The sequence below is a fragment of the Gymnodraco acuticeps genome, unplaced genomic scaffold (assembly GCF_902827175.1).
Source record: "Gymnodraco acuticeps unplaced genomic scaffold, fGymAcu1.1, whole genome shotgun sequence".
Taxonomy (NCBI): domain Eukaryota; kingdom Metazoa; phylum Chordata; class Actinopteri; order Perciformes; family Bathydraconidae; genus Gymnodraco; species Gymnodraco acuticeps.
Window position 1 is genome coordinate 1,496,256 of NW_022990673.1, and position 23,559 is coordinate 1,519,814.

At 42.2% G+C, this 23,559-nt stretch overlaps 1 protein-coding gene across 10 annotated transcripts in view; it reads left to right on the forward strand.

The window, feature by feature from the left end:
• The window catches only part of dab1a (DAB adaptor protein 1a), a 209,919-nt gene that overhangs the window by 139,276 nt on the left and 47,084 nt on the right, over window positions 1-23,559 (forward strand). The window lies entirely within an intron of this gene.

Consider the following 23,559-nt stretch of genomic DNA (forward strand, 5'->3'; position numbering starts at 1 on the left):
ATTTAATGCTCCCGGTGTGTGCGGTTTAGTCCACTTTGGAGGGTTGGCTCGCAGTGGGAGTGAAGTGAAACGGGGTACTGTGGAGGTTACACGGGTGTTGAAGTGTGAGCGTAGAGATGTATTCAATTGTGTGTGTGTGTGTGTGTGTGTGTGTGTGTGTGTGTGTGTGTGTGTGTGTGTGTGTGTGTGTGTGTGTGTGTGTGTGTGTGTGTGTGTGTGTGTGTGTGTGTGTGTGTGTCGCGCGCGCGCGCTGTAGCTGGCACTCAGTCACTGGGTTTGGGTTGATGGAGAAAGAGAAGCAGAGCTGAATGGGAGACCCGGTCAGTTTGCTGTGAGGGGCTCCGCTGCAGATAAAAGCCGCATTAATCATGAAGCTCTGCAGACTCTCTCTCTCTCTCTCTCTCTCTCTCTCTCTCTCTCTCTCTCTCTCTCTCTCTCTCTCTCTCTCTCTCTCTCTCTCTCTCTCTCTCTCTCTCCTTATCCTCTGTCTGCTCACTACCTGCAGCAGCTTTACTGTATGTGTAGCAGGTGCAACCGTAGTGTGTGGATTTGAATGGATTTTCTACAGTTTTAAAATGGGACTATATGTCCATCAACTGTAATATATTTACTTCTAGCTGTACAACTAGAATTTTGAGTACATAACATTTTTAATTCAATACAAGGAATGGTGTAGTGCTGCTACTTTAACCCAGGTTTAAGATTTGAATAGGTTTTCCACTCTTGCCAAACAGACCTCTTACTTCTGCCTGTATGGGCCCAGCAGGGCGTCATAGTAACCCAGAGCCTCAGAGCATTGTGTGGAAACTCTGAAAGAAACACCCTGTTGAAGGCTCTCTTTCTCCCTCGTTCAATTCTCAACTCCATCTGCTCCGTCAACAGTCTCAGCCTGCCTTTCTTGCCAATTCTGGTACTCCACAAACCCAGTCTGCCTTTTACAATTTATGTTTTCCAATGCAGTATAGTAGGTCTTGTGTCTTTGCTTTGTAATAGTCGACAAAGCTGTTGAAATTAATGTTGATGTGAATCTTTAACAGCACCGAGTTGTTTTAGGCTTTGCAGTATTGACAACAGTAAATCACTGTGACCTGGAGCTTACTAACTCCTAAAGCTTTTAATAGTTTGTAACTCTGAATTTGTAACCTAACCTCTAGTATCTGGAAGGCCTTCTTTTATGGAAGAGTTTATTGGTACGTAAACTCATCTGACATCATGTGAAAAGGTTTGCACACAGTTGCAAGCTGTAAAATATAAAGAATCACCTGAAAGACATTAAGTCAAGCTCAAACTGTTTGTTCTACTGTGTTCTGTGAGTTTGAATCATAGCACTTAAATAGTAAAGGTTGCCATTGAGCAAATTGAAGTGTAGCTTTGATAGCAGAGACCCTGAGATAGTGGCCCTGACCCCGAACTTGCTCATTCTAAGCTTTTATTGGACCACACACTACAAACAGCAACAACTTGTGTGTTTTTATCAGCCTGGACTAATGTAACATATGATTGGCTTACAGTTTTGTAACAACCAAAGAATGCAAACATGTATTATCAGCATTCACATTGCTACCTGCTTTATTTTGACACTTGTTGCTTGGATATAATTCAATACACTAGAAACGTAGCCTGTTCAGGGTACTTGCCCAACTCCACCGAAGCTATTTCTTAGTTTGAATCAGCTGTGGTAAAACCAATGAGCAGCTATGTGCAGTTTCTTTCTTTCTTTGACAAAAGCAGCACAACTCACAACACATTCATTTTCCTTTGGACTATTTCAGACCAAGGATCATTTTTGGGTCAATTTTATCCTTGTCTGTTTTTTTACCAAAGCGTTTCATTGGGTAGATGTGAATGATTCAGCTACACTTTTTTTCAAATCACTAAAACCCCCATGAGGTTGTAAATCCAATTCATGTTTGACTTCCTGCTCAGCAGTGTGTACTTTTACAAAGAGCTTTACAATGATGTCCTCCTCATCAGCAGATAAATCATTTATGTCCAATATAAACACATGCAGTTATTATAATGGGTGTATCCCAAATTATACAACAACTGAGCACTTTTCCTCCTTCCTACCTTTTCTCTCTGTTAGTTAAGTCCAGTTCACTGGAGATGTGCACAGCTATGACTCGTACTTAAACCAGGGTTATATTCTTCAGTATGAGCTACAGAAGCACTTGTTCCCTTTTAAATGTACTTCTACCTGTCAACGGTAATACAAAAACAGAAACAAGTATTTTAAACAGGTTGTAGCATGTTAACTATTGGTATTTTTTCAGTAGAGGGTTCCACCGCTACAGAGCAATGCAAGAGGGAGAATTGACTTGCTCTTGGCTGGCTGCCCTTCCCATTGATCCACATCCTGCATGTGTGTGTGACATTCTCTCAGATATAATTGGCATTGAGAATATCTTTACAGCCCACTGGGAGTATATGTGTATATATGTATACCCTATTTCCTGGCCTTTATAAGGGAAATAAGACGTGTGTTTGTGATACTCTGCAAATCAGCATACATCACACAACACATGCACAAAACCCTAAGACACAGCATGTGCTCAGAAATATCATTACCACCTATCACGATTACTTGAATAGAACAGGCAAACTAAAGCACATACAAACGCAATAAAGCACGTTACACACCCACCCACACACAAATAGTGGTTGTGAGAGATCAGGGCAGAGCATCCAGAGGTGCAGATCGAGCTGCCAACTGATCTGTAATCTGTAATCCTTTTAAAACACTCACAATCTGTCCACACCACTGGGATTAGCATCTGCAGACACAACAACAGCACGCACACTCGTACATACACACTTTTCACTGCCCTTACACTGACTGCAAAAAGACTGCCGCTTGAGTTTGACTTTGTTCTGTTTTTGCAGCCAGATTTTTCATTACCGCACTTTCACTATAAAATGGAATAAGAAGATAGATAGAAGTAATGCTATATTTAGTCTGCTATACTAGTTTATAGAACCTGATTTAGTGAGTGTATTTTTTGTACTGTATGATTGTGTTTGGATCAGAAGTGTTTGAATAGTGATTAGAAAAGTTGGATTTGGAGTCAAGACCTCAAATAATAAAATGTTTACACTTATAACAGATCACATAGTAACATAGTCTATTACTATGTGATCTGTTATAAGTGTAAACATTTTATTATTTATTTTTATTAAACAAAAGCAATTGGTTCAATCATTTATTAAATGATTAAACCAATTGCTTTTGTTTCTTCATTCACATCTAGCCTCCTTATAGCTCTTAGCTTCTCTGTGCAAACAGTGTCCTTTCTGTGTTTTCTCAATCCCTGTCTTTGGTTCTCCATCTCTACCCTGTCTGTTTTTCTCAACATTGCTACCTCTCTCTTTTTATCTCCCCCCTTCTCTCTCTCTGTCTCTCTCTGCCTGTAGTGTAGCTTCAGGGATCCTCATGTTTCAGATGAGATGTTGATTATGGAACAGAGAGGCTTGAGTTCACTCTTCTTTTTATGCTCACATTCACATTGCCATTATTATTTCACATCATCATTATCACATGTTCTCTTACATACATTCCTGTTCCTCTTGCTCATTTCTTTCTCCAGTGAGCGCCACTTTGGGGTGAAATCGCAAAGGTGTTCACTTTGTTAATGGGTTTTCACAGCAAACAAAAGCACTTTAGGGCAAGCATTTGCAAGCGGTAAAGACACACACACACACACACACACACGCACGCACGCACACACAGCAGAAAGTACCACACTGGAGTCACATCACATTAACACTTCAATTAATTGAACGCCTTACATTCTCATTTCCCCTGAAGTCAAGATCCCTGACCCCCCCCCCTTCAAAACCTCTCTCTCTCACACACACACGCACACGCACACGCACACGCACACGCACACGCACACACAAACCACGTACTGAGGAGCTGGAGAGGAAACGGCAAACAAAGAATCATAAATAACATTTTAATTTGTGTTCTCTGCCTTTCAATCAGCCATGTACAAAGGAGCAGAGATGCCTGGTTTTGTACTATGTTCTTTATTCAAGGACCACAATAGATAATGAATGCATGAGGAGTGGGCTCTCAGGTTTGCTGGGGGGTTTGTTAGCTGCACATCCCTGTGGAAGGGCGCCACTGACTTTCACACTCGCTCTGAGACGGCAGCAAAGTTAGAGAAAGAAATAGACGGAGACAGAAATGGAAAGATGTTTTCCTTTGAGGATTTCTTCTTTATATTTCTGCCCCTCTTTCTTTCTCTCTTTGTCTCTCTGTTGCTTTCTCTCCATCTGTGCTTTTCTGTGGCTGCTCACTAATGAATTTTTAACTGTCCCATGTGATTCTCCCATTTGCCTCTCTCGTTCTTTCTCTGTTTGTAAAGATTAGCCACAATTCAATATCCATCATTAGCTGTTGTCATAATTGCTCTTAATTCATAATTATATTTCACAGTATGGTAACTTATGCAGTCTGCTCAGTCACGTGGAAGTAACACATAACCATAGTCTGATCCTGTTTCTCTTTGATAGACAAGCCATTTGTAACCTAATTCAGTTTTTCATAAGCGATGGTATGGCTGCCAGACATCTGTTAAAGCAGATGAAACGGGGAGGAAGGGGGGGGTTTAGTCTGGCATCTGTGTCCAGGACAGAAGAGCTGTCCCTGGGCCGGAACCACATCCCAGGCTGCCTCCCTGGAGCATCCGGTGCCTGGCCCGTGCAGCGCTCGCTGGGCTCTCAGGAGCAGTGGGGCGCCCAGATGCTGCTTCCTTCAGTGACTGAGCTCTCACTTCCTGACGCACACTGTCACACTTACCTGTGCTGATGCATGACGCATGTACACACTCCCAGATGCAGTTTTACTCGCAGACAAAATGGTGAACTTCTGATCATGGCTCTCAGCACTCCAGTGTCACACCCAAGCACTTTTGTGATTACAGAATGAAATTTAATGTGGTTTCATGGGTCATGAAATCTGCTCAACGGCTCAACCCATAAAACAAGTTACGTTTCAATTAAGGTAGAAACATAAAAATTATAGGGACACGTTTTTTCATGGGGCATGATACAGCAGTAAAGCTCTGAGGCTTTAGTTTAACTTTTAACTTACTCTGCTTTACCTGTAACTGTACTTTTTATAGACGTTTTAAAGTAGAGCGCATTTTCTAACAGCAATCGAAAACCAAAGTGGTTACATTTTGCGCTTTCTTTATACCTCTTAAACTTAAACTAAACTTTTTATTCACAAACTGTTTGTGAATAAAAAGTTTTGCAGTCTCAATTCTCATGAGAGGAACAAAAACGGAGGCATAAAAGAGCTCAGAGGAGGTAAGGCTGAGATGAGTAATAACTAAATCTTCTCAATGTCAATGGTGCCGCAAAACTGAATGGCCGTTTCACCGCTCAGCCTCGACCAATTATCCTCCACGCTGAGTCATAGGAACACACGCTCCTGTGCACGTTTACAAAATTATACTCTCTTCGCCCATCACACCACCTCCTACTGTGCGTGATACTCACACTCACTTTGGGCCCTCCGCGCTCTGCCATGCATTGAGAGAAGGGAGGGAAGCAGATTGAATGCAGTCTATAGGCCATTTTTTTTGGCCTGCTGGGCAGAGGTCAGTCGCTTTGACTGCTACTGCCACCACTGAGAGAGAGTGAGCAGATTGTGAATGAGCAGGCCTAATGCATTTTAAACTAGTTTGCAGTCAGAGAGTTTATTATGTCAGCAATGATTTAAAAACTTTCACCGAACGTTCATTATTTCTTTAGTGCCCCGTTGCCAACTACTTTATTTCACTTCCTAAGATACACTTATCTGTCGTTCACTTGAAGTGGGACAAAAGGCATACTCACAACTTCTAAACACTGTAAGACACTTAGAACATCAGATAGTTTGCCCAGTCATTAGGGCTGCCTTCATTCAAATGCACTAGGATTCGGTGGTTTGCAGATGATGGATACACACCAATTTAACTGAACAAGAGCTTTTTTTTTTTTTAATAAAGTTGTAGAAATCTTTAAGGATTATAACGACTTTTGTGAGACCAACTACCACCAATACACATAGACAAGTGCTGCCAATTTTTTGATCACTTCTTTGCCCCTCAAACAACACTTCACTTAAATCCTACAGTTCTTCACATAAAAGATTTCGCATAAGATACAAATGACACACAAAGATCAAACTATCCCATGTTTCTCCATAGATGCACGTACTAAGATTCCATAAACTCTGATCCACTCATGTATTCACTACAACAGGCAACATATCTATGTTGTTTTATATCTGGCAATGTTATTAAGAATAGGCACATTTCCAGTACTGTGAACAGCTGTTGCAGCATCTTCTTCGCCTTCTCAGACACAACATCAATGTCTTCATAATGACCCAACATGTATCTCTCCATTGGCAGTATTTTTTCCCACTTTTAAATATTGTTTACTGGCAGTTGTGTAAGAGGATTTGACCCGCTGACATATAAATACACATTAGGAATTAAGATCAAATGAATTGGTACTCACTTAACTACTGGGAATTGTCAGCTCAAATCAGCGCAGGGATAGTTGGTATGGCTTTGTGCTTCAGATTGAGCTGTAAAAGTAGAGCTTTAGCGCTATTAAACATGTACTTAGTAGACCAGCATTTACGGAAAATAAAAAACAGCTGTGCCATTTATTTGATGGAAGCCTAAAGTAGCTTAATTCTGTATTAAGCCATTTAGGACCACTATTGAGAAGAAGACCCCAAAACAAACCTCACAGTAAAGAGCTTTGACAATATATCAGCTTATCGGGTTCCTAATGCTAAGCTGTTAGCAAACAATGACATACTTACCCAGCAGAAACAGAGCCTCATGATGAACAACCTATGGGAATCCACATTCTTTCCACCTGTTAAATGCAAGTCAAAATGTTTTACTGGTATTTTATTGTTGGTGTGATTCACTTATCGCTGGGAATAAGTGTGTCTTTGGCTAACTATTAGTGTGTCTGTATTGACAGTTGTTTCCCTTGGCTTGCCACCATTGTACACTAAAGTAGAGCTATCTTGTGTAAGCTGCTGAGCTGGAGGTGTTGTTTTATTTGAAATGGAGAGGAAAAGGCATTTTGGTGTGTTTGACTCAAATCAAATCAGATAGCTGAAAGAGTCAGAAATGTGTGTTAAACTGCAGATTTGGGTTTTGACTCCCAGTGGGGTATGTGTAATCTAACAAGGAGTCATACAATATGAATCAGTGTCAACATAAACAATGTTGCTTCAATTGTCTTTAGTTTACAAACCAGCCACTTGACTTGGTTATTGACAAATGGAGTATATATGACAACAAATATGGATTGAAATTACATTTAGCAGATTTAAAGATTCACCGGTCTCCTGTGTGTGTGTGTGTGTGTGTGTGTGTGTGTGTGTGTGTGTGTGTGTGTGTGTGTGTGAATGTGTATGGTGGGGGTTTTATGTTTGTGGTCAGCCTCTCAGTTAAGGGGCTTCTTTAAGGGCAGATGGAGGATTCAATCATCTGCTCTCAGGTCATTTGTGCTCCTTGATCGAGTTCTACTGAGCATCTACTAGACTGACACACTCTACTGGGTTGCCGGAGTCACAGACTGGCACACACACAACACACACAACACACACACACACACACACACACACACACACACACACACACACACACACACACACACACACACACACACACACACACACACACACACACACACACACACACACACACACACACGATGAAGAGGACATATAACTGAAGGGTAAATTACATTTTTGCATGATAAAAGTGCTTTTGATGGCCCTCTTACCCTTAGGCCGTGACCTCTCTCACTCTTTTTTGCTCTCTCACACACACATACACACACACACACACACACACACACACAGACACACACACACACACACACACACACACACTTTTCATTCTATATCTAAGCTAGGCTAAGCATTAAGATAGGCAGCCTTCAATTAGGATATGTTTCCAGATAATGACTTCTCTATCCATAGCAGTCTGAGGGCTGATAAGTATTATATGTACTTTTTGGGGGAATGAGGGTGATAAGAGACCACCCAGTCAACCGTGTGTCTGTGTTTGGATGTGCGTGTTTGTGTGCGTGTGTGCATATAAAGACGGATTAATGCTATGGGCAAGATCTTAGAGCTGAAAGATTAAATGACTGTGAACTGATTTGATTGTTTCAATCACACACACCCGTATAGCCATGCCTGGAGCTGTCAAGATATATGTGGTGCTGGCTTATGTTGAAGCTGATAATATGATGTGGATGAGTGGACCACTGTATTCGGTTTGTGTTTATATGTGTGTGTGTGTGTGTGTGTTTTATAAAGCACTTTGCATATTGCTTTAGTCTTAGAGGCAGCTGGTATTGGCAGCTGTACTGTAGAAGAGATACTTTTAAAGATGGGAAAAAAGTGTTCTTCATTTATCTTCCCTTCCCATATTTGTCCCATGCGACGCTATAATAGAAGTGGGCAGAGCAGAGACCGTTCTCTTTAGCATGGAGCATATGTGTAAGGCTTGTGTGTGCTTTAAACAACTTCTTTACATCATAAAGCAGCAAAGTGCTTAGGGTTGCAAAATTCCGGGAATTTCCAAAGATGGAAACTTTCCATGGGAATAAACTGGGAATTTTCTAAATTGAAGGTTGGCTCTTCATAGGGAACTTAAATATAGTGGGGAAAGTATATTTTAGCATAATCTTGACTAAAACAAACAGATGCCATTCAAGTACACTTGATATCCATGCTATTCCTCAATCACATGCACATAGCACACTGCTTACTGCAAGGCTATTGAGACCACACCCCCTACAGGCACTGTGCATTCCTCCATCACATGCACATAGCACACTGCTTACTGCAAGGCTATTGAGACCACACCGCCTACAGGCACTGTGCATTCCTCCATCACATGCACAGATGAGTAAAAGTAATATTTAACTCAACATTCATGTTTTTGTTCTTCAATGAAACAAATGATTGTTCAATAAAATAATTAAAACTTGTTCTGTTCTACTTACAAATAAATCTGTTGAAATGTCATGTTTTTTAATTGTATCATTTTGCATGGATGTTTTCTTATGACAAAACAAAATGTTTATATTTATGATTGGATGTGATACAATTCGATTACATTACCCCTCAATTCCCAGTTAGTTCCCATACATTCCCATAATTCCTATTTTTCCCATGGAAAGTTTCCAATATGGATTTACCGGAGATTTACCAGGAATGTTCCGCCCCTTTCTAACCCTAAAAGTGCTACATTGTTAATAGCGTGTGTCCTTCTGGGCAAAAGAGAGATACAGTGACATAAGAAGCAAGGTTTGAAAAAAAGAAAAAGGTACTATTTGAGCCTTGTGTTTAAACCATTCAGAGAGAGATAGAAGTAGGGAAAGGAGTGAATGACTGAAGTAGGAACAGCAGGAAGTGAGCTGAGAAATGGCTGTGATTGCCTGGTTTGCCTCGGTGAGTTTTGCAGTTATTAGTCAGACTACATGCTGCTGTGATCTGCTCACTCACCTCTCCCAGCCCTCCCTGCACCCTGCCACCTGGCGTGTGCATGTGCCCTCGTGCGCTTGTGTGCCTGTCTAATGGGTTTTGGAGCTGGCGATGAGTTCAATGTCTCACATTCCCCACCCCTCCCTTTCTGGTGACTCCGCTCGCCCTGGGGAAACACTCTCTTACCTTGGCCTTTGCTGTAAATCGCTCCTCAAATGAGTTCTTACTGTGATCCCCTCATGCTGCCTTGGACCAGAGCTCTCTTGAGAGGACAACTTAATGATCCCCAGTCTGATAAACAGAGGCCTGAGGAACAAATGGAAATTTGTGCTGAAGGGAATATCTAAAAGCTGTATTGTCTATCAGGTTGCCTTCCCAAGAGTGGACCTCTTCACCACAGTGGATTGACCTCTGCAATTTATTACCAACACCGCTGACATCAATCACATCTCAGCCCTCAGGGACGCACGGGCAGTAATAATATCCCAGCAGCCCTCTACGACTGGCCATATGAGTGTCGGCCCGCTGCTGTGGCTGCCTGAATGCTTTATTGAAAGACTGACTGGGTGGAGCTGGTTTCCTGTACAATAAACTGCCTCCACTATCGGTGGACTATTGACTATTGGTTATGATTCAATATGTTTGGACTGGACTATCACCTTTATTAGTTTCACAATGGTTCCTTCCTGATCCATACTTTTTCCTTACTTACTTTCAATGGTTCCTTCCTGTCAGTGTTATGAGCTTCTGTTGGGGATGCACGTCATCGTGTATATGTGGTTGCTGTTTAGCATTCTGGTCTCATGTTTGGTTTAGCCTATAAGCTATAGCATAATGTAAATAACCAAAGGATGTGATGAAATGTTTCACATGTCAGATCAAAGAAAACAATGTGGTTTCATTATTACCACAGGGGCAGGCCAATAAAGGAAAAAACAATACTTTGATAACAACAATAACCTCCAGCAGTCTGAAATGTGCTACTTACATTATGGACAGCAAAACACTTGTATGCAGTTGGACTGCAGAAATAAGGCAACACTCTATTAAATGATGAAATTGATGAGATCATTTATTAAAGGACCATATATTGAGAACTGGCTGTGAGCTTCCCTAGTGCTCACCAGGGGCATTAATTAAAGCTTCAAGTGAAAAATAAATGTAAAATCCATCAGTGGTGCGGCTGCAGCCTGTGAGAAAACTGAGGCCAAGTTTCCTTAATGTCCTTTTTTGTATAAAGGTGCCAGTGCTCTCTCTTCCTTACCAGAAACCAAATATCCTGTGAGTATTGCTGCTAAACCCAAATGAGTCTTCTCATAGAAGCACTGGGTAACCATTAGGGGAAATCGGGGTTCATATACTTCAATATGTGGAATAGAGGGGTAAGGGGATGAACCATAACCCCTACGATGTACCCACTGAACCACAGCTGGCACACATATATCTTTGAGACATTTGCATAATGGAGTCTAATGTATGAAAGGCCAGAAGCCTTTACATTAAATAGATGGATGGGCCCAGCAATGTAAGAGACTGCTCGTCTGAAAAAGGCTTGAGAGAAAGGTACGGCTGTAAGGGGAATTGTGTGTGTAGCCAAGCCATCCTCTGGAGTGTGTTATGACTGGGCCAGGGGAGCTCTCAGGGGTATAGTTGTACATTAAGATACCAGCAGAGATGGAAGGGGTGGAGGATAGGAGGAACACTTCCAGGTGTTGCAGAGCGTTTAATCACTCACCTGTGAGACTAATGAGATGAGCCGGTGGACCATACACACACACACACACACACACACACACACACACACACACACACGTATTTGCTCCCACTCGTAGACTGGTGGGACTAATTACCCCAAACTCCACTACTGTGAACACCGCACGTCTGGTAAAAGCTCCAAACACACATATACAAATACACGACAGCCTGCTGCTGCCTCCCCAACTCATTACACCGCTCATCTCCTCCTCCTCCTCCTCTTTTCCTCCTGTCGCTATCTGAAGGACACACCGAGGAAGAGGAGTAGGAAAAGAGAGCAGAGTAGAAGCGAGTAGGTCAGGAGGCAGCTATATTCCATGCAGTAGTGGCTGCAGGCAGCGCTACAGGTAACAAACACATCAGTCACACACACAGCGCACCTGTTACTGTACAGATGGCCAGCCCTGCGAGAGGCGGCAGAGCAATGAAGAAGGATGAGCCATCACATAGAGAGGGAAACAGAGGAGGAGAGACAAAGAGAACGGAAAAATAATATTTCTCATGGGTAGATTGTTAAAGGAGATCGATGATGGGGATGGTGGTGTGGGGTCAGGGGGGCTGCACCTGTGTGTGTAACGCCACGATAACAAGGGAGTAGAGAAAGATGGAGGAGGAAGAAAGGGAGGGATTTCCTCACCTGTGTCCCCCCTCGGAAGCAGATACAGTCCAGTGTGATCTAGTGAGTCTCTTTAGGCTCTCTGTATATCATTGCATACACACTCACACCATTTATTTTAAATCCTTTTCTTGGTATGAAGATTTTGTACAACCTCATATACGAAATAATCCTCTTCATTACCTGTACTCTCATCATAACACTGTAACATTCTCCAAGGCTGACTGTGATGTGCTCAAGATCTGCCATTATAATGTTTCCTTTATAATCATAGAACAAAGCTGTGTGTGTGTGTGTGTGTGTGTGTGTGTGTGTGTGTGTGTGTGTGTGTGTGCCCCCTTATGGGGATAAATTAGAGGTCCCCATGAGGGGAATCATTAATTTTAGGGTGAAGACTTGGTTAGGTTTAGGGTTAGGGTTAGGCATGTGTTGGTTATGGTTAGGGTTAGGAGGATAAGTCTCCAGAAAATGCATGTAAGTCAATTAAATGTCCCCTGAAGTGATGTATACATTGCGTGTGTGCGTGTGTGTGTGTGTGTGTGTGTGTGTGTGTGTGTGCGCGCATGTGTGTGCGTGCGCATGTGCCCCCAGCTACATATCTTAATCTCCTGTCTATTAGCATATCCACAGTTCTTCGTTAGCTGGTGGAGGCATCTGATAGGCTAATTTCACAGCCCCGCTGGCCTTCATCTGGTTCCAGGAAGTGAAGAGGATGGTGTGTTTTGGGAATAAGATGAGAAGAGAAAATAAGTGTTCCAGCCTTTTCTGTCTCACTCGCTCTCTCAACAGATCTAGCTGAATGAGCTAATGGCAGTCTGGAAAATCAAAAGATGAATTTGGCATTCTCAAGTATTCTTGAGCGATTTTTATTAGAGCTGTTATAATCTCAAAGAATGGGGATGTGGTGCAGATTAATTGATGAATAAACGGTTTTCTCACATCAGGTTTTAGGGCCTTAACCCCTTTAGTAATTTTCACAGCTACATTGGATCATTTGATAGATAACCTTTTTGGTGCTTTTAGGAAGTTGTTAAGAATGTGTGCAATTGTTTAAATGTGTATCATCAAGATGCTTTTGTAGTAAAGGTGTTTTTATTTTTAAGTTAAAGTTGCTGTATTTTCATTTAAAAAACAAAAACAAAACATCCTTAGTGATTAAAATTCCCTCAAAAGAACTACACAAACATTCATCTTTTTGGGAATCCATTTTCTATCTTGCTATTGTTGTGTAAATGTAGGTATTTTGACCACGTTTTTTTCATGATAAACCTCATGATGGAAAAAAAAGCCCTTTAACAGTGGTGGTGTGTTGCACTGTGCTGCTTGGATTGTGAACATTTCTCATTGATGTTTCTAATCAAAAATAATCCTGTCACTCACAGATATAGAGGGACTTGAGATTTATCCAAAAATAAAACACAATCTGTAGGAGTGCAGACTGTGTGTTTTATTTATATAAGAGGTCAACTCAAAGAAGGAGCATTAACCGGCCTCTTGTATTAATCCACGCAGATGCAGCGAGCTTCTCTGTGTGTTTGGCAGTGGACAGTTTTGTGTGTGTTTGTGTCTCTGTGAGAGAGGAGGAGGACTGGGGGAATCAGATTGCCTATTCCAGTCACACAGATACTCTTTCAGTCCTCAGCCTGTGACAGCACATTTCCTTCCCTCTTCATGCTGGTTGCCTCTTCTCTACCAGCTCCCTTTCCCCTCCTCCTCCTCTTTCTCGCAAATGCAAATTCAAATTAGCTTTATTGGAATGACAGTGATTTGCACATAATCTAACCTACAGTTCGGTAATAACTGTGGAGGTCTTGTTCTTTTTCTCTTTTATTCCCGGCTGCCTCTTTCACTTTTTCTTACAATATCTTCCTCGCTGGCTTTCTTTCTCTTCCTCTTCCTCTATCCCTGTCCTCCTTTTAGATTTCCACACATCTCTCCCCAGCCCCCCCGACTCTCTCTGGGCAGATGTATGTATTGGTATCATTAGCAGCTGCACTATGATGGATGGCACTGAATGGCTGGGCTCTGACGGGGTGGGACTCTGCTTTAGCACACCATCATTACCTGCACCACGTACACACACATAACAATACACACACACACACACACACACACACACACACACACACACACACACACACACACACACACACACACACACAGAAAAGCATGTGTATATCACACTGATGCAATGAGTGTACCTGCACAACATGTACAACTACTTCATGCCTGAAACAAATACAAAATAATGTCTTTCAGATGCCTGCCTACAGATGAAAAAGTGACTATTGAATAGCATCCTTCCCTTTTCTCTCTATCTCTCTCCCTCCCGCTCTCTCTTTCCCTCTCACAAACTCAGAAACACACAGTCTTTTCTGAGTTTAAGAGGTTTGTATTGACTTGGAGCCCCACGGGGAAGTGAATGCCAATAGCCCCTCTACTCTCAGTGCGAGTTCAGACAGACCAGCAGTCCAAGACTATAGGGTGCTAAAAGGGTCTATTTCTGGAGCTGGCAGAAGTTTCACCTCCAGGAACGTTCATAGACTCCATATGCAGCATGAGACTTTTGCACATTGCCGTTTGTTTGGCTGTAATGTTTGTGTGAAATGTTCAAAGAGTTTGGAATTCAGAAATGGAAATTATGCAAATCGTGCCCTGAGTCTGACAATCCCGTGGTGATTCTCAACGAGTCTGTTGATGACATCAGAGTGCAGTGTTTATCTGGGCTTAATGTGTGTGTGTGCCTGTTTGTCTTTGTTAGAATAAAACAAATGGTCACATGTAGTACAACAGACATTAAGGGTTCAGTGTGTTAAATATCCAGCTTACTGCCCCACCAATGGTACTGTAATGACTCCCGTGTGTGTGTGTGTGTGTGTGTGTGTGTGTGTGTGTGTGTGTGTGTGTGTGTGTGTGTGTGTGTGTGTGTGTGTGTGTGTGTGTGTGTGTGTGTGTGTGTGTGTGTGTGTGTGGTGTGTGTGTGTGTGTGTGTGTGTGTGTGTGTGTGTGTGTGTGTGTGTGTGTGTGTGTGTGTGTGTGTGTGTGTGTGTGTGTGTGTGTGTGTGTGTGTGTGTGTGTGTGTGTGTGTGTGTGTGTGTGTGTGTGTGTGTGTGTGTGTGTGTGTGTGTGTGTGCGCAGTGGTGCGGGGGCTGATCATGTTGTCAGAGTCCATAAGAAACAACAGGGCCTTATTAAACACGGACACTCAGTAAAGATTGATTTTGTTTGGCTGTCTGTGTTTAACTGGAAGGGTAGGCGACTGTGACAGTGTGCGTGGGCGATTAGAGACACGGGCAGGAGGCGGGATCTGTGACTGACTGATGGCCGCTGGTGGCAGGAAGCTGCTCGGGGGAGGGCTGCGGGGAAGATGTACTCTCACCCGCTCGGGGATTTCTCCCAAGTGCTGAAAGGGGCAGATTGAACCTAGACAGTCCCTCTGTGGTTGGACTGGACTCTGAGGACAGAGTCGGATAATCTGTTCCTCCCCCTGCAGACAGACTGAGTTTGAAGCCATTAATGGAGCTCACCCGTTCTCCAGTTGTGTGTCTTGGTACAAGTTGCAGGCAGTTCAAACTAGGCACGCCAGCGGCTTGCAATTGAAGAAGTTTGAGGTTGTCACTAGCCTAAAGCATGCTTAGTTTCTTTTAGTTACTACCAACTCCATTCCTCTGCCATCCAGTCCTTCTCCCTCTCTCTATCTTGTCTTTGCTTTCCTACTTTAGAGCATGAGAATACCAAACAAACTCCACATGGTTGTTGGTAGAAAAATATCACTCGTCAGTCGTCACCGGCTTGAGCTTCAATATCAGGATACATGTATTTATTATCCTTGCAAGAGTGGAAGTAGTCATCACATACAGAGCATATGGTACAACTAGTTCCCCGAACAGTGTCCTTCACATGCTCATATACAAGAGAGGGAGTTACACAGTCACAAGATGCAGGAATACCGGTTCAAAGCAGTATACAATGTTTTGTTCAGATTAGCTAAAGCCCACGTCAGAAATGATCATGCTTGTCATATGTCTATCTCCATAGAGGCTGAATCATCATGTTAATCACATACTGTAGCTTAGGGATGCTCAATTAATCATATTTTAATCGCAATTACGATTATGGCTTGCAACGATTACGAAAACAACGTAATCGAAATAAAGCGATTATTTTTGAATTATTATTATTAATTTTTTGAATTTTTTAATTATTTTTTGTATTGGTTTTTCAGTTGAGTTATACTTAAAGTTCAGGGTAATCAACTGTTAAAAACATAGTGTTCACATTTCTTTTCTCCAATAAATTGATGTTTTCAAAGTAAATGGATAGTCATTTTTAATAATCGTGATATCAATTATTGACCCAAGTAATCGAGATTATGATTTTTGCCATAATCGAGCAGCCCTACAGTAGCTATCATATGGCTAAAACAGTGTCCTGACTCCTGACACTCTTCTAGGTAATCCTACATCCTGTCATGTACACAGCTACAGTTGGGCCTTTGTTATCATGTGCTACTCTGATATTGAAAGAGTGCATTCAGTATTTTCCCAACAGCTGTATTGGAAATGAATGTATGTTAAATGCTTTATTGGTGAGCTCTGTGGTTGTTTGGAGTCTTTGAATGGTAAAGAGATGGACCAATATATCTCCTGATACCTTTTGTGATTACAAGTCTAATACCAGTCATCTTTATATAAGGTATAAAGAGGCCAGACTGCTGTGGCAATAAAAGAGGAATCTGGTCTGTCATGACGGAATGAATGTAGCAGACGAGGGACTAACAGAATCTTTTCAATGACATTGACAAAGGCACTGTATAATATGTGGATCAGTCACATTGTGGCTGATACCCTATCCACTTAGAATGTCAGTAAAGAGGTGCCCTGGTAGCTCACCTTGTAGAGCGAGTGCCCCATATACTCAGGCTCAGTCCTAACCTGAGCAGCCTAGCTTTACAACTAATCCGCTGCTTTTTGCTTCATGGTGTCTCCTTGCTCTTCCTTTTCTGTATTTGCTGTACTTTCTCAGTCAAAAAAGCCAAAATGTAGGATCCTTAAATCCCTAGTTGTGCTATATTAAGCAGTGATCATGCTTCACAGCTCAAGTTTGATTGTGTTTGCATTCAGTCACCCACTTTTTTTCAGACTGCTGAATTAAATTGTGTTTTTTAAACCGGATGTCAAAAATATGTCAGTGGGATTAAAGAAACATTCAACCATAACTATCAAACTCTGTAACTACATTTATAAATAAAGAAATTGAGACAGAAACACTGCAACAAATATAGAATAGATTGATGTCACTAGATATCTTGTTGTAAGTCAACTCACAGAAATACTAACTCCTAAATCTACATCCTTCACATTAAATGAACTGCCTTATTTACCACTACAGCCTCCGGCATGTTGAATAATATCAATGGACTTATGGAATATATCTCTTGCTACTAATTGGTAAGGGTGAGGGTCAACATTTTTTTTTGGGTGCTCCAGTTTAATTGAATGATCCAAAAAAACTGCAATGGGTAAAGATGAAGGAAGGATTTAAATGTCCATGTTTGTATGTGTTTGCAAAAGTGTATCTGTGTACTGTCTTTATGTCTATTTGTGTTTGTGTGACACTGTGTGTATGTCATAATGTGTGTCAGTAGAAAATGAGGCAGAAGCAACAGTAGTCCTTTTCTTTATTTCCTCTTCATCCATCTATCTTTCTCTGTGTGTCTGCCATCAGAGGCACAGTTGGAAAAGCCTGTGGTACATCTTTGTGTGTGTGTTACTGTGCATGTGTGTGTTTGTGCAACAGCATTGTGCAACACCATGATTAAGTGTTTTGAATAATTGATGATTGCATCCCTAATTAACTCTCAGTCTCCTGCTCCGGCAGACTCCGGCTCTATTTGTATGCACCAGAATCTCCTCTCCTCTCTTCCACTCCACAGATGTAGCTTATCCATCACTCACTTTAGGCTCTGCTGATGGGGGTCCAGAGGGGCTTTGGGGGATCTAAATCATGTTGAGTGGACATTTTTAACAGGCAACAACCACAGTAGACTACAGATCAGTAAAGATGGTTTTCTAGACCAAAGGGTTACCCATGCTTTTACAGCTGCTGGGGACATACTGGTTATAACAAGCCACATTATAAAATAGTGTGAAGACATTTTAACACCATTAACATTTTTGGAACGTTACAGACAGTCTGGGGTGTGTACAAACACACTAGACCAGACAAACTGTTTTGGTGTGTGTGTTTGTACTGCAATTGGTTAATCATGATCATTACCATATTGCTGACATTTGCCTGTTTCTGTCAACTCCAAGAAACCATAAATCAATGAATCATTCTTAAAGTGGAAGGAGCTCCAGCAGCACTTCCACAGTTTGTAATGAGGAATAACGTGTGAAGATCTGATCTGAACTGAACTGATACATCTCTAGATATTAATAGAAATACAGGCTGCAGTAGAACTGAACCAAAGCATGAATGATCAAATTGCACTCTAAATGCAATGCTGGAGTTCAGTACATTTGGTTTGAATGCGTTAATGGGGAATATGAGAATGATGCAGACTGCTGTAGTAGAATGTGTGTTTGAAGGAGGAAGAAAAGAGATCAGAGAGAGACAGAAAGGGGGAATCAGTGTGGGTTTGTTAATAAAGGCATATCCACATTCTGTCGGCAAAGCCACCGCTTCCACTCTGCATTAAAAAGACATCCTTATACACATTGTTGAGCACTACCAATTTACATTTCAGCACATTAACAAGGCAAGGAGACACACACACACACACACACTCACACACACACAGGCGCAGGAAGAATAAGATTCGTTTTCATCTATTTCCCCTTAAAACATGAGAAAGGAGGAATTCCCCAAAGAGAGCACAGCGCTTTGATATCTACAGTTCCGTGTCTGTAAATAGGTTAGATGAAGAAGACTATGCATGGCATTTTTTTTCGTGTTAATTTGCGATTTGCACGTGCACGTGCATGTGGATCTGTCATCTTGCAGGGTATCCTATTTCTGGCAGGAGATTGTGGGTGGGAAAGTGTGTGTGTTTACCTTTCTGATGAGGCCTCTGAATGTTCCTTCTAGTCCCTCAGACAGGCAGGGTGCCATGTGGAGTACCTGGAGCAAGCTCACAGACAGTCAGTGTTTCCATGTTTTCCTCCTGCAGTGTGCTTGCTGGTGGCCTGGCTGACTGCCTGCTGAACTAGCTGCACTGCTGTTCGCCTGCAGGCCTGCTGCACTGGCTGCTGCTTTATCCACTTGACAGCTGCTGTAACCATTTTGAGCCGTTGTTTGTATGTGGTGCAGATGTAACTACTGTTAAAGCCACATATTATTTTTTTGCCTCAATCTCAAGAGGAATTCTCTGAAATCAAGCGCTGCAAATGTGCTGTTGGGGGTGTAATGACTGTTTAGATCAATGTCATGAAGGCCCTTTTCACCAACGGCCTCGTACAATCATGCTATGGCTGTACTGGAGTGTTGTGAGCTGTGGCGGTATGCCTTTTGACAGCAGCCTCTCAGCAGGAGATGCACTGACATTTGATTCTGTGCCATAGTGACATTCTCCCCCCTCAACCAAAGGGTGCATTGCAATCTGTACTCGCACATGTGGCTGGAGATATTTCAATCGCTTTCTATGTTCAGGTTTACGAATCCTTTGAAGTTTTAATGCAATGTAAGAGTAACTTCATCCTATTAATTATATGTTGGTGATAAAGGTGCAGTTGTTAATCATTAATTCATTACTGAGAAATCACTGTTGAGAAATGGATCAATTAAGAACATGTTGGCAGATAAGATGGCAAGTTCAATGTGCAACAAGTGCCAGGACCTCAGATCATGTCACCATTTCTTCTTTACCATGAGGAATTTATGATGACCATCAAAACCAGTCAGCCATCTCTTCATCAGCTTACAATAAACAAGGAGTACGCGTGGCTCACCTTTAACCCACAGTGCATGGCCATAGTTTCAATAGAGACCAGTAGGACTTTGGACATTTGGCCACAGCCTTCGCAGCTGGGATTGTCTCTCCTATTTCATTTTATTGCCCATTGAGAAAAAATGGTTCTGCCTTGGAATTAGTTTGTTAATCTGTTGAAGAATGACAGGTCATTTATTTTAGGATTCAAATACCAAAATGTATTCCGGTTGTATCCGTCACCATCTATCAATACAACTTTGATCTCTGCTAATGTCTTCATAAGTGTGACATGGGATGAAGGACTTCATTTGTTGTTGGCCAGGTATAAAGTGAATTGATATACAGCAGCTATCTGGGTGTGACACTGAACTTTAACCCTCAGCTCATTTTCTCAGGTACTTTCTTGTTCCCATATCTTCCTACCTCTCTCACTCTCTGTCTTTTTCTCTTGCATACACACACAAAAGCAGTCCTTTAGCTCTTACTCCCTTTTGTCCTCTGACTTCTTTAGTTGATTTTCAACCTTTACGCCGTTTGACGCTCTGTTACTTTCTTCACTTCTGTTGGTAAAATACCGAAGTTGAGAGGACACTGTATTTTACATTCTACATATCATAAACTGGTAGGTCTACATTTCATGTTCTTGCCTGTCGATGTTCACCTTTGTTGTTTTGTTTGCCTTGATAAAAAATGTTCTCTTTGGTTTTCTAGTGCAGTAACTCAGTTGACTTTTCATGTTGTTTTAAATCATTTTGGTGCCTAAAACTAGGAGCATTTCACTGTGTCTGACTGGTAATGTAGTCTAGAGAGAGATTGTTCATTTACCATTCAGACATCTGAACCATGACAGACTGTAACACGGATAACCTTTCATACCCGCAGTCGTGGTTATTCATCAACGAGTGCAGCTCAGAGAAGAAATGTGTCGCTGATAAGGACTCTGCATTGGTGTCAGGATACAAAGGTGGTTTTGGTGGAAGGAGCACGTGGAAGCAGAAGATGGACATAGCACAGTGAGGAGCGTAGCGTAAAGGTGGTCTCTATGATTATTTATTATTGAGATGGCAGTGGAGCTGAACGAGTGGAGCTGCTAATCTAACTCTGAGCCTGATGGACAGAACACAATTACCCTGAGAGTGGGAGGTGGGAGAAAGAGGGGAGGCTAGAGTGCCAGCAAACCCCCCCTCCACCATCGTTTTTTCTTTCTTTTTTCTTTCCTTTTGCCTGGCGGACTTTATTGTAGCTGCAGATGATTTCTGGGCATTAAGCTCCTGTTGGCAGCATCCTGTTTATTGAGTCACACACAGCCCGATGCTCACATCACCCACTCGCGCCTGTTGGCAGCGCCCCATTTACGGACGACCAATTTATTGCTTGCTCCTCTCGCCTCCTTTCCTCCAGTCTCTGGTATGGCTTCAGATTTCTGTCTAAATCTAGACACACTAAGCCGTGTTCACATCCTTCTCTGCTGCTACTTTTAGCTCGCACGCTGATTCCAGGTCAAACCGCCACTACAGCGTTCACGATGGCTTTTGATTTGCGCTGCTCTTTCTTTCATGTTGTCTGTGTGTGTAAGAGGCAGATCATTTGTACAGTTGAAGCTACACATGTGCTTTTTGGGGGGAAATGTGCTTGTTCTGCCCTCCAGGGACTGTAGCTTAGATGTAGAACTATTCCCCGACTCTCCGGAGAAACAACCTTATGTCTGGAGCCTTAGAGAAGTCTGGAGAGGGATGCTGCAGACGGTTTTTCATTTTCAGTCTCAAAGTCTCGTTTCTTGCTCATTTTAACCAGCAGACTGGTTGGCTCGGCTTGCAATGGTTGGATGAGTTGAACTTCTTCACTTAGTGAGGGGTGGTGCTCTCAAAGGTGTATTTGTACAGTCAGAATATAAACTAATCTTAAAAGTGTTTCGTGATTTATTTTGTAATCATACACTCAAAGTACAACCAGCCGAACATGTCTTTAAATCTTGTGTTTTGTAGTGTAAAAGGAGTTGGGGTAGGGGGGTTTCTGATCCAAGTTGAGGATTAACAAACTGCCTTTATTAAACACTAGCTCCAGATGCTGCCTGAAAGACTTCACAGCTAGAAGAACAAATTCAGAGAACAAAAAGGAAAGAGAGGGACAGAGGGGGACGTGTTCAGGGTCGGAGCTGAAGCCGTTCAAACTCCATCCTTTCTCTGCTGATTTGACTTCCTTGGGCTTTTTTTCTCACCACTTTTACCCCCTACTCATTATCTGTTCACCCTCTCTGTGTTCCCTCTCCCCTCACTTTCTTCCCACTCTGTTCATTTCTCTTCCCTCTAACCCCTCTCTCTTTATACCCACTCTCTCTCTCTCTCTCTCTCTCTCTCTCTCTCCATCCATTTGGTGGAACAGTGCTGCTGATAATGCCTGTAATTGGAGTGACTCACACTTTTCCAGTGTGTTTGGACCAGATAAAGAATATTGTCAGCATTTTGCCGACATGGCCTCTGCTGGCAGAATTAAATGGACTCTGTTCTGTTCTGTCTGCAGCAAATTAAAAGCCTCTCAATTTATCTATTCTCGCTCGAGGCTCACAGGGGCCTCCTATTCACACAAACACCGTGGAGAGGGGGAGGAAGAGAAAAAGGAAGATTTCCCCCTTTCCCAAGAAGTACCAATCTTTTCGTTTTCTTCAAGTCTGCACTCAGTCACTGTTAGATGGAGAGGGGGAGAGAGAGGTCAAGACTGATAGTCCAAGGAGAGGTGGAAAGCAGCTCAGAAGGTAGTCGGATTCGTTATTATACACGTCACCGTGCAGCTGTCTCCTGCTGTCTTTGTACGTCTGTGTATGAAAGGAGCTTGTCTGCATTTGTGTGTGCATGTTAATGTGTGTGTTTTCACAGGGTTAGAGTGTGAATCTGAGTGTTTTTGGCTCCTTCGTTGTCGTAGTCGCTGCCAGTCAACACTTCAGAATAAAGTAGTGGCAGATGGGCAAAGAAGGAATAGAAATCTGGGGCCAGAGGGGCCCACCAGGCGCTGGACCGGGCCCAGGAGGGGCAACAAGTTTGGTAGCAGCATTAAAGGAGAATTACACTTCCACCATGGCTTATACATTTTGGTTATCTTGCTTTTGATAATATTAACATTGGAGGCCCCGACAACATGGGATGGTGCTACTTGCATGGATGTACATTATTAGCAACAATTATTTAAGACATTAAAAAAGTCAATGGTCAAATCACATCCATCGCAGTTTACAAATCTTGTCCAATTTGAATTGCAGAAACATTTGGTTTTTGGTTGTTTTCAAAAATGTGACTAAACTGTTTGCTTGTTTACAACATGTCAGATTGTCTGACTGCTTGTTTCTTTCCCCAAAATTCTTCTCATTACTTTACAGCATTCAACTTACTGAGTACAGCAACATAAATGATGGCTACAACACCAAGATTGTAATTATCCAGAATTTCAGTTGACGGATTGATCGTTGTTCAAAACTCTTTGGTATAGAACTTTGATTAAATGTATACTATTAGCTTTTTAAACCTGTTTAAACAATGATTGCATGATTGAAGAAGGAAGTGGGAATGTTCTTTGCAGTGTCCTTGTAGCCAAACATTATTGAAAGGAAGCAGGAAGTGTAGGTCATGTCTCACTGTTTGTTACCATGGGCAACATCCACTCAAGGCACCGATCAGAAACAAGCTCATTCTCATGCCGCCTGAGAACTCTTGCAAGGTTTCGCCTGCCAAGAGTAAACACCCC